The sequence below is a fragment of the Jaculus jaculus genome, chromosome 14, assembly GCF_020740685.1.
Source record: "Jaculus jaculus isolate mJacJac1 chromosome 14, mJacJac1.mat.Y.cur, whole genome shotgun sequence".
Taxonomy (NCBI): domain Eukaryota; kingdom Metazoa; phylum Chordata; class Mammalia; order Rodentia; family Dipodidae; genus Jaculus; species Jaculus jaculus.
In genome coordinates, this window is record NC_059115.1 from 31,681,860 (window position 1) to 31,695,697 (window position 13,838).

General features: G+C 42.8%; 1 pseudogene; it reads left to right on the forward strand.

The window, feature by feature from the left end:
• The first annotated feature begins 4,763 nt into the window (after nt 1-4,763).
• Nucleotides 4,764-10,764, forward strand: LOC123454652 (annotated as a pseudogene).
• Nucleotides 10,765-13,838: the final 3,074 nt, after the last annotated feature.

Genomic DNA, 13,838 nt, shown 5'->3' on the forward strand with positions numbered 1-13,838 from the left:
TTTGTTTTCTTTGTTTTGTTTTGTTTTGTTCGTTGGTTTTTCAAGGCAGGGTCTCACTCTAGTTCATTTGCAATGGTTGCAGTGGCTAGAGGCCCTGGTGTGCCCATTCTCTATCTGCCTCTTTCTGTTTCTCTCTCTCAAATAAATATTTATTTTTATTTATTTGAGAGAGAGAAAGAAAGAGGCAGATAGAGAGAGATAGCAACGGGCATGCCAGGGCCATTAGCCACTACAAAGGAACTCCATATCCATGCACACATTGTGCTTCTGTCTTCCATTGGTACTGGGGAATTGAAGCTGGGTCCTTGGTCTTCACAGGCAAGCATCTTAACTGCTAAGCCATCTCTCCAGGGGTTTTCATTTTTAAAATATTTATTTATTTGAGTGATTCTCCATCAAACAAGTAAATAAAAATAAAATATATGAAGGTAAATAAAATAAGATGGTGAAAGTTATTACATAAATAAGTAAATAAACAGATCCTAAGGCTGAGTGTTTGTTAGAACCATTAGGGTAGCTGACAAGTTTCCGATGCATGTCACTCTCACATGGTGTGAGAAATAAGCAGGAGGCCAAGGAGCTTCTAATTTCCCCCTCTGAGCCAGCGTGGTCTCTCTTTTATTTTTGTTTTTGTTTTTCTAGGTAGGGTCTCACTCTACCCAGGCTTACCTGGAATTCACTATGTAGGCAGGCTCAGGGTAGCCTCAAGCTTACAGCAATCCTTCTACCTCTGCCTCCCAAGTGCTGGGTCTACCTCAAACAAGGTTTTAAGAGGAGAGGGGAAGGATACAAGACAAAAAGAAAATCTGGGGCCATGGGAATAGAAAGGAAAGTCCCATGTAAAGAGTATGCACAAAGTTGAGGCAAGCACAAGGTCACACATGCCCACTAGGGGGCGCAAGAGTCTGGAGTTCGACTGAGTGGCTGAGGCCCTGGCCCACCAATTCTCTCCCTCTTTTTCTCTCCCTCTCTCTAAAATAATAAATAAATAAATACACTTTAAAAAAGAAAATCAATCTCAGCCGGGTGTGATGGTGCACACCTTTCATTCCAGCACTTGGGAGGCTTAGTAGAAGGTGAGTTCGAGGCCAGTCTGAGAGTACAGAGTGAATTCCAGGTCAGCATGGGGTAGACTGAGATCCTACCTCAAAAAACCAAAAGGGGAGCTGATGGCTTATCAGTTAAGTGATTGCCTGTGAAGCCTAAAGACCCTGGTTCGAGGCTCGATTCCCCAGGACCCACGTAAGCCAGATGCATGAGGTGGCTCATGCATCTGGAGTTCATTTGCAGTGGCTGGAGGCCCTGACATACTCATTTCTCCCTCTCTCTCTCTCTCTCTCTCTCTCTCTCTCTCTCTCATAAGTAAATAAAATAAACAAACAATCAAAAAAAAAAGAAAAAGAAAAACAAAGCCAGCACCTGGGATAGTTCCCCCAGGGCAACTCATGGGTGGGTCAAAGCCAGAGCGTTCCAGGAACCCTTCCCCATCACAGCCGGCACACACAGGAAGCTGCCCTCTAGCTGTGCAGCCACTGGGGACACATTGCTACTAGTCAGTCTCAGTCATCCCTTAGCCAGGAATAGCTCATCTACTGGGATGAGTTTCTCTCATGCAAACCCAGCCTGTGAATCCAAATGAAAGTCTAAAAGGCAGAAACAGAGGCCAACTGCATCTGCACTCAAGCCCCCAGGACAGACGTGGAACCGATCTTAATAGCTCTGAGCAGTGGACACCACTGGAGAGTAGGCAGAGCCCGATGCAGTCAGTATGTAATCCGGGCCTACAGAGGTCTTTAAAACACCTGTCTGAGGCTGGAGAGATGACTTAGTGGTTAAGGAACTTGCCTGCAAAGCCTAAGGACCCAGGTTCAATTCCCCCAAAGTGGCACATGTGCCAGGAGTTTGTTTGCAATGGCTGGCTGCCCTGGCACACCCATTCTCCTTCCCTCTCTCTCTCTCTCTCTCTCTCTCTCTCTCTCTCTCTCTCCCTCCCTCCCTCCCTCCCTCCCTCCCTCTCTCTCACTCTTTCTCTCCTTCTTTCTCTCTCCTTATCTCAAAAAATAAAATTTAAATATTAAATATTTAAAAAGAGAACTGTCAGGAGAAATAAGACCCACCACAGGCTCAAGTGGACCTAGTCAAATCCAGCAGATAGACTGCCAACACACACACACCTTGATCAAATCCCAACACAGGCCATTCAAAAGCTGCTATCTGGACACTCACAGCAAACAAGAGGTTGGTCTTAAGATGGGCAATTGCCAACACATGACAAATAATGCTGGACACCAAACTAAGAAATCTCTACCAAGATAGATGGAAGCCTCAATGAAAACATAGAGTAAACCCAAAATACAATTACAAAATAAAATTATGATAAGCATATTAAACAAATGTTAAAAATATTTTATTTATTCACTTATGAGAGAGAGAGAGAATGGGCATGCCAGGGCAAATGAATTCCAGACAAATGTGCAACTTTGTGCATCTGGTTTAGCTGTGTACTGGGGAATCAAACTTGGGTTCTTAGACTTTGTAGGTAAGTGCCTTAACCACTGGTCAATCTCTCCAGCCCATTATTAAACAATCTTAATGAGGCCATGAACAAGTATTTGGATGAAATGGAAGAAAGTGGTCTTCTGGTCAAGATGGTGTCTGCCTAAACATGCTGCACATCTCCAGAAAGGAAAGGCAAGCTCTTTGGGGTTCTTTGGAGTTTTTAGCCCTTTGCAGGTCCTAGCAGACCTCCAGTAGGCGTGCACGGAGGCACAAAGTAGGGAATTCTCTGATTGCCATGCGCTCAGGTAGCCCATCAGTCCCCCGACCCCTCACGCAGCTTTCCCAGCCACACTCCCCACCACCCATTCCTCTTGCGCTGCCCACAGGCTAAGTGGACTCAGGTCAGCAGGCTAGCCTACCCCCTCCCTTGGTTCCATGTTCCTGGATAGGCAGAACTAACATTGTGAAAATAGCAATCTTACCAAAAGCAACATACAGATTTAATGCAATACCAATAAAAAAATCCCAATATTTTTCTTCACACAGATAGAAAAAATAGCCTCCATATTTTCATATGAAATGTCAGAAGACCTTGGATATCCAAGCATAGCCTCGGGAAAAGAAACACCTCTGGTAGCTGGGCGTGGTGGTGCACTCAGGAGGCAGAGATAGGAGGATCACCATGAGTTTGAGGCCACCCTGAGACTACACATTGAATTTCAGGTCAGCCTGAGCTAGAATGAGACCCTATCTTGAATAAACAAACAAACAAGAAAAAAAAAAACGACCTCTGGAGGCATCACCATACCAGATATAAAGCTAAATTACAAAACCATAGTAACAAAAATAACATGACACTGGCATAAAAACAGGATTATAGACCAATGGAACAGAATAGAGGACCCAGACTTTGAGTCAAGTAACTATAGCCACTTGATATTTGACAAAGGCCCTAACAATGTAGACTGGATAAAAGACAGCATCTTCAACAAATGCTGCTGGATGAAATGGATAACTATATGCAGGAAAATGAAACTCAATCCACATATCTCACCATGCACAAAAATGAAGTCCAAATGGAGCAGAGGCCTCAATATAACACCAGAAACTCTGCTACTACTGGAAGAAAAAAATAGGAGGACTTTTCCCTTATATAGGAATGGGAAAAGCCTTCAGGAACAAAATCCCAGTAGCTCAGGAAATTAAACAATCACTCAACCATTGGGATCTCATGAAGCCGAAAAGGTTTTTCACAGACAAACATACAATAAGCAGAGCCAATAGATTACCCACAGAATGGGAGAAAATTTTTGCCAGCTATACAACTGACAGAGGACTAATTTCTGAATCTACAAAGAACATAAAATCCTAAACAATAAAACATAAAACAGCTGGGTGTGGTGGCACACACCTTTAATCCCAACACTCAGGAGACAGAGGTAGTAGGATCACTGCGACTTTGAGGCCACCCTGAGACTACATAGTGATTTCCAGGTCAGCCTGGACTAAAGTGAGACCCTACCTCAAAAAACAAAAAAAAAAAAAAAAAGAAGAAGAAGAAAAAGAAAAAGTCAAACAAACCACTCACAAAATGGGGCAGATAACTGAACAGGGAGTTCTCAGAAGAAGAAATACAAATGGCAAAGACACACTTAAGAAAATGTTCAACATCCCTACCCATCAGGGAAATGCAAATTAAAACAACTATGAGATTTCACCTTACCCCAGTAAGGATAGCAAACATGAAACAGTCGAATGAAAGCAAATGCTGGTGAGGATGTAGAGAAAGAGGAACACTCATTCACTGTTGGTGGATATGTATGATGGTACAAACCACTATGGAAAGCAATATAGAGACTCCGAAAAAGGTTGACTATAGAATTACCAACAGATCCAGTTATTCCCTTACTGAGCATTTACCCTAAAAGCTCCATGCCTCAGTTCAGAGAAATTTGTTCAACAATGTTCATAGCTGCTGAATTCATAATAGCTAAGAAGTGGAATCAACCCACATGCCCATCATTAGATGAATGGAAAACCAAGATGTGGTATCTCTACACAAGGGAATTCTACACAGCAGTAAGAAAAAGTCACACAAAGAAATTTGAAGAAAAATGGTTGAACTTGGGACAGATCATTCTCAGTGAAAACATCACCCAATCACAGAAAGACGATCATTGCCTGGCCTGACTCATCTGTGGCTCCTAACCTCAACCTGCCTGAGATGCCGACATACCTAATACACATCTCAAGAACTGGACAATATGGAGGTGTGGCTGGAGGGGAGGATAAGGGTGGGGGACACAAAACTGGACCCAAATTGAACTGGTACCGTAAAATCCTATATCCTGAAAAACAGACTAAAGGGTTGAACCTTCATCAGGTCCTTAGAGGAAACTCCTGAATCACAGGGCTTGGAGAGTGTATGATGAAGACTAACCTTAATCTTCTCCTGTTTCTCTCTCCCTCTCTCTTCTCCCTCTTCTCTCCTTGTCTTTTACGTTACTTGTCTTTTTCTTCCTTCTTTTCCCTTGGCACTGGCCTGAAACTCCCAGTACCAGTGTGGTTAACATTCACAACAAGCTGTTGATCACAGACACCTACAAAGTTTCCCAAAAGAAGACAGATTCCTGTCAGAGTACTTGATGACCCACTAAAGGTCAATGGTGAGACCCTACTGTCAGAAACACCATATGCTGTAGGTACGGATCACAGAGTGATCTGGCTGGAATCTGGAAGAGAGTCAGTCCCCAGACAGTTAGCTCATCTAGTGCCATAAGGTGCTACATGAGTGACTGGGGGGAAATGACCAACATCTGTACAAGCGACTCGTGGTCTAAACTACTCAGCAGCAAACAACCTGACATGATGCTCACACAAGTGCAATAGTGGCACACAGCCATGGTGGATAACCAGCTGCTCTTGATTTGGCTAATGATCCACTCAGAGGAAGGGAACCCATAGCAGGAGCTGGGAAACAATTCAAAAGCATATCCAAAAAAAAAAAAAAATGAGCCTACTCTTCAATATCAAGCTCCCACCAATTGTGGCCTACAAGAGGGCCTATACCTATTAAATTCTCCCTAAAATAATAATGGTTATTCCATTTATCTGGTGCTGACTTCACTCTCAATTGAAGAATTTGCTTCTCTTTTTCAGATGGATGCAGAACCTGAGGAGAGGATCAATCAGACCATCGCACCTCACCAGAGCCACAGCTGAAACCATAGAGGAACTGGGGAAATGAGCAAGAGTGCTGCTTTCTTGGTGAACCTGGTACCAGCACAAAGGTGAAGGAGATGGACACAGAGAACATTCAACTCCTACCAAACTAGATATCCAGAAGCACAGAGGCTCCCAAGACCTAATCACTGAAATAGACCCAAAACAAACTGAACATGGTTCAGGGAAATTCGTAGAAGAAGGGGCAGAAAGATTGTTAAAGCCACAAGTTGGGACATTCTGCACAGAGACATTGCCTCTTCCCCATAGCTGATGGCTACCCCCACAATACACAACCCACATTCCCCAATAAGGAGGATCCCTTCAGAGGGGGCAGGACAGGGAGGAGTCTAAGGATGGTACCAACATGGCTGTTTACACACTGAGCATGTACATAATTAATAAAGAACAAAAAATGGTCAAAATACTCAAAAAAGACCTCAAAGAATGGCTGATTGAGATGGAAGCTAGCAGACAAAAAGATCTTCAATACAAATAAAAGAATGGCTCCCTGAAATGGAAGAAAACCCACAAGAACTCAAAGATTAGAGGAATGAAATGAAAGAAAACCAACAGAAGCAAACCAAACAACAGCTAGATCAAATCAGAGAAAACCATCAAATAATCTTACCTGCAGTCTCAATGAAGTTGAAGATGTTCAGAAAGAGCTCACTAGATGGCTAAATGGAATGGAAGACAGTCAACAATTAAATGAGTTCATAAGCCAGGCATGGTGGCACACTCCTTTAATCCCAGCATATGGGAGGAAGAGGTAGAAGGTTTGTTATGAGTTCAAGGCCAGCCTTGGACTATAGTGGTAGTTCCAGGTCAGCCTGGGCTACAGTTAGGGACACCTTAAGAACACTTAATATTGCCTGGAGAGATTGCTTAGTGGTTAAGGTGCTTGCCTGCAAAACCTAATGACCCGGGTTTGACTCCCTAGACCCCACAGGTAATGCAAGCATGCAAGGCTGCACATGTTCACTAGATGGCACAAACCTCTTGGGTTTGTTTTCAGTGGCTTGAGGCCCTGACTTACCAGTTCTCTCTCCATCTCTCTCTTCCTTTCTCCCTCTAGCTCATAGAAATACTTAATAGTAGGATTATGGGTCTACCAGAAGGGCAAGAAATACAAGACAGGGGCATAGCAATTATGTTATACATATATAGTTATATCCTGGGACATATTGTGGGTTCTAGGGAATCAAACCTGAGTCCTGTGGCTTTACACGCAAAGTGCCTTAACTACTAAGCCATCTCTCCAGACTCTTTTGTATTTTTATTCATTTGTTTTATGCACATTGAGATCCAGGATATGCCCTGAATGATGTAGGTGAGACGTGAATCCAAGGCTGTCATGAAATTTGTGCCATTCCTCCCACCATGGCCTTTAGAAAGCTGGGATTCTAGAGGACATGCCTTCATCAATCTATGAAAATTTAATCATGTTACAAATGTTACTACTGGCTTTCGATTTCTGTGTATAATTCCAGTAACTCTCCAAAATGACTAATATCTTATGTATCTTTTTACATATCCTCTGTCCCTGTGCAAGTATCCAGTGTCCATATATCAATGAGAGCTTTAGAATGTCAAAAAACAGACCATGTCTCTTCCAAAAATTGATAATCCATATGACACATCTACTATGGAGAGTGGTTCAAATGAAAATAGAAAGAATTCTTTCAAGAGAAAATTTATAAATATGTTCAAAGAAATCAAAGAGAACATCAATATAAACCACTGAATGAATTCAAAGAAGAGATAATCTGCTGAATAAATATAAATCACAAATACCTGAAGCAAATGGGGAAATGAAGCTGTAGTAAGAAGATAGAGTACAACAAAGACATAGAACATAGACATAGACTTAGAAGAAAAACCACGTTGAAAAGACTGAAAATTTTTCTGTTGTCTTCTATTATGAGGGATAGTTTGGTTGGGTATATCAGATTTCCTTGAGGAGTTAATAGAGCCTCTAATGTGTAGACATCTATCAACTGAATTGAGGTTATGTTAATTCTGCTTGCTCTATTTGTATCCATATTTTTTGCATCTGTTGGATTATTGTTGTAGCTATGACTTTATGTGGTGTTAGTGGACACCCTTCTCACTTTTCTGATCTTAGCGGAGATGCTTCAAGGTCTTCTCCATTTATCAGGATGTTGGCTATAAATAAGTCATAGCTTCATTTTGTCATGCTCATAGGGAACATACATTTACTTTAATTTGATCCATCTGTAGTGTCTGTTTAAGTCAGTCCAGCAGATTCCTGAGAAGGGGTGTATTCCACAGTGGCTTGAGCAATGCTCTGTCAACTACTATTAAATCCATCAGACCTATAACTTAATGTAACTCCAATAGTTACCTTTTCATTTATTTTGTTTGGTCTGGAAAATGTGTTGACTGGAGAGAATGGGGTCACTTAATTCACCAAATGTGATTATATTGGCTATAATCTGTGACATTTTATTTAGCATCTTGTTTATGAGGCTGAGGTAGAAGGATGGCTGTGAGTTCTAGGGCAGCCTGAGACTAATTCCAGGTCAGCATAGGCTAGAGCAAGTCCCCACCTCAAAATATTTTTTAAAAAAATTAAAAATACCCCCCCCAAATCCTTATGTTCCAGAAAGCTTTCTTCAATTCAACCTTACTGGCCCTTTTGACTATATTAATTTCTTCCTAAATGGTAATCATTTACTTAAATCTCAGTGGACTGTAAAATAGTCTGCCTTAATTTCAACACATACCAACAATACTCAAGTCCTTTTCACATCAATTGCAAGATTCCATCTTGGAGCCCACCTTGCAAAATGTCATCATGTGTAATACCTCACAAAGTAATCCTCACATGTATATCTTACAACCCAAGACATATGAACTGTGAGGATTATGTCATTAGCATCATAAACAATGGAGTAGCATGGGAACAGTCAAAAGCAGTAGTATATATGCCAGTACAATTTGGTAATGTATTTAAAGGTAGAATAAAAGTTTGTGCATTAAAGATAAAATTTTACAATCTTTTTTTTTTATTTTATTTTGGTTTTGCAAGGTAAGGATATCACTAGCCCAGGCCAGTCTGGAATTCACTATGCTGTCTCGGGGTGGCCTTGAACTCACAGCGCTCCTCCTACCTCTGCTTCTCAAGTGCTGGGATTAAATGTGTTCACCACACCCACATTGACATATTATTTATTTCTTTTTCTTTATTAGTTATGTACATAGTGTGTAAATAGCATATGTTGGTACCATCCTTACCCTCATCCTGTCCCCCTTCTCTGAAGTGACCCTCCTCATTTGGGATGCCAGTTATTTATGAGAGAGAGAGCAAGAATATGAGAGAAAGAAAGAGAATTGACACACCAGTACCCTAGCACTGCAAACAAACTCCAGATGTGTACATTACCTTGTACATCTGGCTTACCTTGGTTCTGGGGGATTGAACTTGGGTCCTTAGGCTTTTCAGGCAAGTTCATTACTGCTGAAGTATCACTCAAGCCCTAATATTTGAAATGGACTGTTAGGGGTTCAGGAAAGTTCTTGAACCCCAAACCTAGGTTCATGTTTGCATTTAATAAAAAAAAAAACTGGGAAAATAAAACTGAAAAGGATAATCATCAAGTTATTGTGTTTCTTGAGGGGAGCACAGAACCAAGGCAAGGAAAATGAGTACACCCACCAGGTCTGAGAGCCCACATGGTGGGCCTGGAAGAAATAAAACCAGAGTTATACTGCAGGTTGAGGTGCTGATTGGCAGGAGTTTCAGGCTGTTTCTGGTGCTGTCGCAGCCGTCATCATCACCTCTCCGTGGCCCGGGAAAGTCACCTCTGCCAATGAGTGGCATGTGCATAGGCCTCTCCATGGACTGGGAAAATCACCTCTGCCAATGAGCGGCATGTGGACAGGCCTCTCCGTGGCCTGGGAAAGTCACCTCTGCCAATGAGCAGCATGTGGACAGACCTCTCCATGGCCCTGGCACGAGTTCCCGGCTGAACCATTTTCTTTGTGGCGAAAGCCCCCAGATGGAGGCAGGTTCATCATGGTGGCGGTGGAGATCGCAGGTCCCTCAGGAGTGCAGGTGGGTCAAGGACTCTGGAGAGTTGCCAGAAAGCAGCAGCTACAACAGGAAGGCTTCAGTGAGCAAGGTTACCTCACCAGAGAGCAGAGCAGGAGAGGGCTACAAGTAACGTTGATAACATCAGGCAGCATTGTAAACAAGTCCAAGGAGGCATGGGACAAATATCACCTTTTGAAGGCAGGGAAATCTACAGAACAGAAGACTTCATTAATTTGGAAATGTTGCCACTTGACCTAAGCTTCCCCATCTTGTCCTACCTGAATGCAACTGACCTCTGCTTAGCTTTGTGTGTTTGGCAGGACCTAGCTAATGACGAACTTCTCTGGCAAGGGTTGTGCAAATCCACTTGGAGTCACTTTTCCTTATACAATAAGAATCCACCTTGAGGCTTTTCTTATAGAAAATTGTATATGCAGCTGGATGAAGGGAGCCTCTCCTTGAATGCCAACCCAGATGAGGGAGTGAACTACTTTATGTCCAAGGGTATCCTAGATGATTCTCCCACAGAGATAGCAAAGTTTATCCTGTGTACTAGAACACTCAACTGGAAAAAACTAAGAATCTATCTTGATGAAAAGAGAGATGTCTTGGATGACCTTGTAACACTGCATAATTTTAGAAATCAGTTCTTGCCAAATGCACTGAGAGAATTCTTTCGTCATATCCATGCCCCTGAAGAACGTGGGGAAAATCTTGAAACTCTTATAACAAAGTTCTCACATAGGTTCTGTGTTTGCAATCCTGATTTAATGCGAGAACTTGGCCTCAGTCCAGCTGCTGTCTGTGTGCTATACTGCTCTTTGATTCTGCTTTCCTTGAACCGCACTGGCCCCCATGTGAAGAATAAAATGTCAGAGAGAGAATTTATTCAAAATGCCCATTGTGCTGCTCAAAACATCAGAGACGATTTTGTTGGACACCTTTATGACAACATCCACCTTAGTGGCCATGTGGCTGCATAACCACACAGTTGCTAGGCCGTTAACTCTTCACTTCAGACTAATGCTGCCCAAGGATCTACTTAGCCAAACGAGGGTCACATAAGTGCTGGTCATTCTAGCCTCTGCGTACAGCCAAGCTTGAGTATACAGCCTCTTTCTGTTCACTGTTTCTTTTCAGGAATTTCCTTGGGAAACTGAATAATTTTGCAGAATTTTTCTCACTGTTGCTCATCATGTTTTACACAGAACAGAGCCATTTTTTCACATAGCTGTTTAAGAAAAGTGCACTGACATATACTACATAAGATAATGGTTTTGTGCATTGAATTTGCCTGAAAACTGTATCATTTTCCATTCTTTTAAAAATACCATGTAATGTATACATATGTATAGAGATTGATAACCATAATTATTTTATTGTAAAGATTTTAACTAAAGTTTTTCTCTTCCTCTAATATTGAGTTCTGAAATTTATTTGATTCTGATCTATGGATATTGTTAAATCAGGCTCCATAAATCAATACCAGCTTTCCACTTCTTTCCATTTCTTTGAACTTTGAAAAATGTTGAGTTACTACATTACTATGCAAAATTGGCACTTATTTGTAGAATGTATATTTGTCATCTGCTTCTTCATTTTTAAAACTTTTGGTTCAGATGAGTCTCAATAAGTTCTTTAAACATTTATAACACAAAAATGTATCAGAATTTAAAGTTATACTTATAACCAGAATAAAATATTAAAATTCTGGGTTAAAATAAACAGAGTTAGAGAGGAAAGAAAAAAAGTGCAAAGAACTCCTGCCATGTGGGGGACCGGGTGGGGTAAAGAGCCCCGTGGGAGTAGGGCTCAGGGGATTCCTCCCTCATCTCTGACCTGTGGTTCATGGTCGCCCTGGGGCCACTGCACATCGGTTTCCCAAGGATATCCAGGCAATTGCAGAGCGGGGTCTTGAATGGTCATGAGTGCCACAGGAGGAAACACCCAGGAGACAGCTTCAGAGAACAGCTCATTTATTTATCAGGGGAATGGGTTTATAAGCACTTGTGAAAGAGCGGGAAAAGGTACAGGTCATAAGGGATTGGTTAGTGCGAAGGTCCTGCTGATGCCTAATTAGCATGTAGGGACTTCCCGGTGAATGGTAAAGGGTCACATGGCCTAAGTAGTGGCAGGGAAAGTCATAGGGTACAGCTCATAGAGGGATTGGCTCTGAGAAGGCTGCTGGCTGATACCTCATTAGCAGATAGGGATGTTCCAGGCGAGCAGCAAAAGGTCACAAGGCTCTGGGGAAAGTGAAACCTTAACTCTTATCAGGATGTCCAGGTGCCTCGGGCAGGAGTGGAGGGGGGGAGCAACCTTACTCCTGCCTGTCTTGAGGGGAGGTCGAGGCCTGGTACAGCCTCCCGGGGGAGGGAGATACTGGTCTCAAGGGGAGATGATTGGGGTCTAGGCCTGCTGAAACCTCTGGGGTCTGGGGCCTTTAGTCATTCCTGACAGCTCAGGCCTGCTTAAACCTCCAGTGGCCCAAGGCCCTTAACCATGCCCAACTCTGACCTCTGGTGAGGGGAAACTCACCAGAACCTGGAGGTTCGGGAGTGATGGTCAGGCAGCTGCAGGAGAGGCCTGTCCTCTATCATGCATCTATTTATAACCTTGCTCTGGCTCACCTTCCCGGCCAGGTGAGCCAGAGAGACAGCTGGTTTGTCTGAGCTACAGGATGGCTCAGAAAGAGGCCAGCCATGACGTCAAGTTCTACAGTCTAAGCTAGACCAACCACAATGTCAGAATTAGCCTTAAATTCTAGAAAAAGTTCTCCTTCCCATGGAAGGGCTCAGGTATGGAAAAACAGGTCTAGGGAACTAGGCAAGAGATAAGAAATCACATCATGGCCAACAAGCCCACCAATATTAATACCATGAAAGATAAGTTGGCTAATGGAAGAAATATTCCAGATTAAAGAGGATGAAAGGAACATAATAACCAGAGACAATTCATGGACCTGGATAGAATCCTGAACTGGGGGTGTTATTCAAAATGTTATTGAAATAATTGGTAACATTGGATAGTTATGTTGATGTTGAGTCTCCTGATTTTGATAATTGCACTTTACTAATGTTGAGAATGTCTTTGATCTTAGAAAACAACAGCTGAATAAAAGGAGGTTGAAGGAGAAAAAAAAAAAAGTCACATCATCCTTTGAGCTCTAGCAAGGGCAGTCCTTCCTGCCTTTTTACTTTCAGGGGCCCAATCACCCTAACTGCCTGACAAAGCTACCTGACCCCCTCTCATTGATGCCCCAGCTACTTGTCACAGGCAGGAACACCCCATCAGCATAGCTGATGCCACTCAAAGCACATAGAGCCCCCGTATCTAGGAAACGGCCGCCCAGCTTTCCTGGTGACGTCACTAAACTGTCTGTGCGCTGCGCTGCGCGAAGCCTGCCGAGTCAGCATCGGTGGACCGTGAGCAGCGCACTGACCTCCCAGGGCCATGAGCCCAGCGGGGCACCATTTTGCAAGTGGAATCAGATTATTGCAATGGATTTTGGGACTCTACGGCAGTGGATAAAACAGTGTGTATGTGGACAGTGCCTAGCATTGTTTTGACCTTGTTTAAAAGGGTTCCCAGGAAAAATCCCAGTCCGGTTTTTATTTTATATTTCATTTATTTATTTATGAGAAAGAAAATAGGTATGCCAGGGCCCCTAACCTCTGCAAATGAACCCTGGGGAATTGGGCCTGGGTCCTTAGGCTCCCCAGGAAAGCGCCTTAATTGCTAAACCATGTCTCTAGCCCCAGCGCCGAGCTTTGAAGAGAGTATTACATTCAAGCAAGGTCAGTAAGTGTCTCTTCCAGTGCAGACAAAATGCCTTTCTTTTCATTGATGGAAGTTTTCTGTCGTCAACCTGCCACGAAGTTTCTGAGGAGATGCTCCAGAGAATGTTGCCATAAAAAGATGTCAGTGTTGGTCTTTGCTTCCATAGGTGTCACATCCAGAAAATGTTGTACCTACATCATTCTTTTTGTTTGTTTTGTATTTGTTCTTCGAGGTAGGGTCTCGCTCTAGTCCAGGCTGACCTAGAATTCACTCTGTA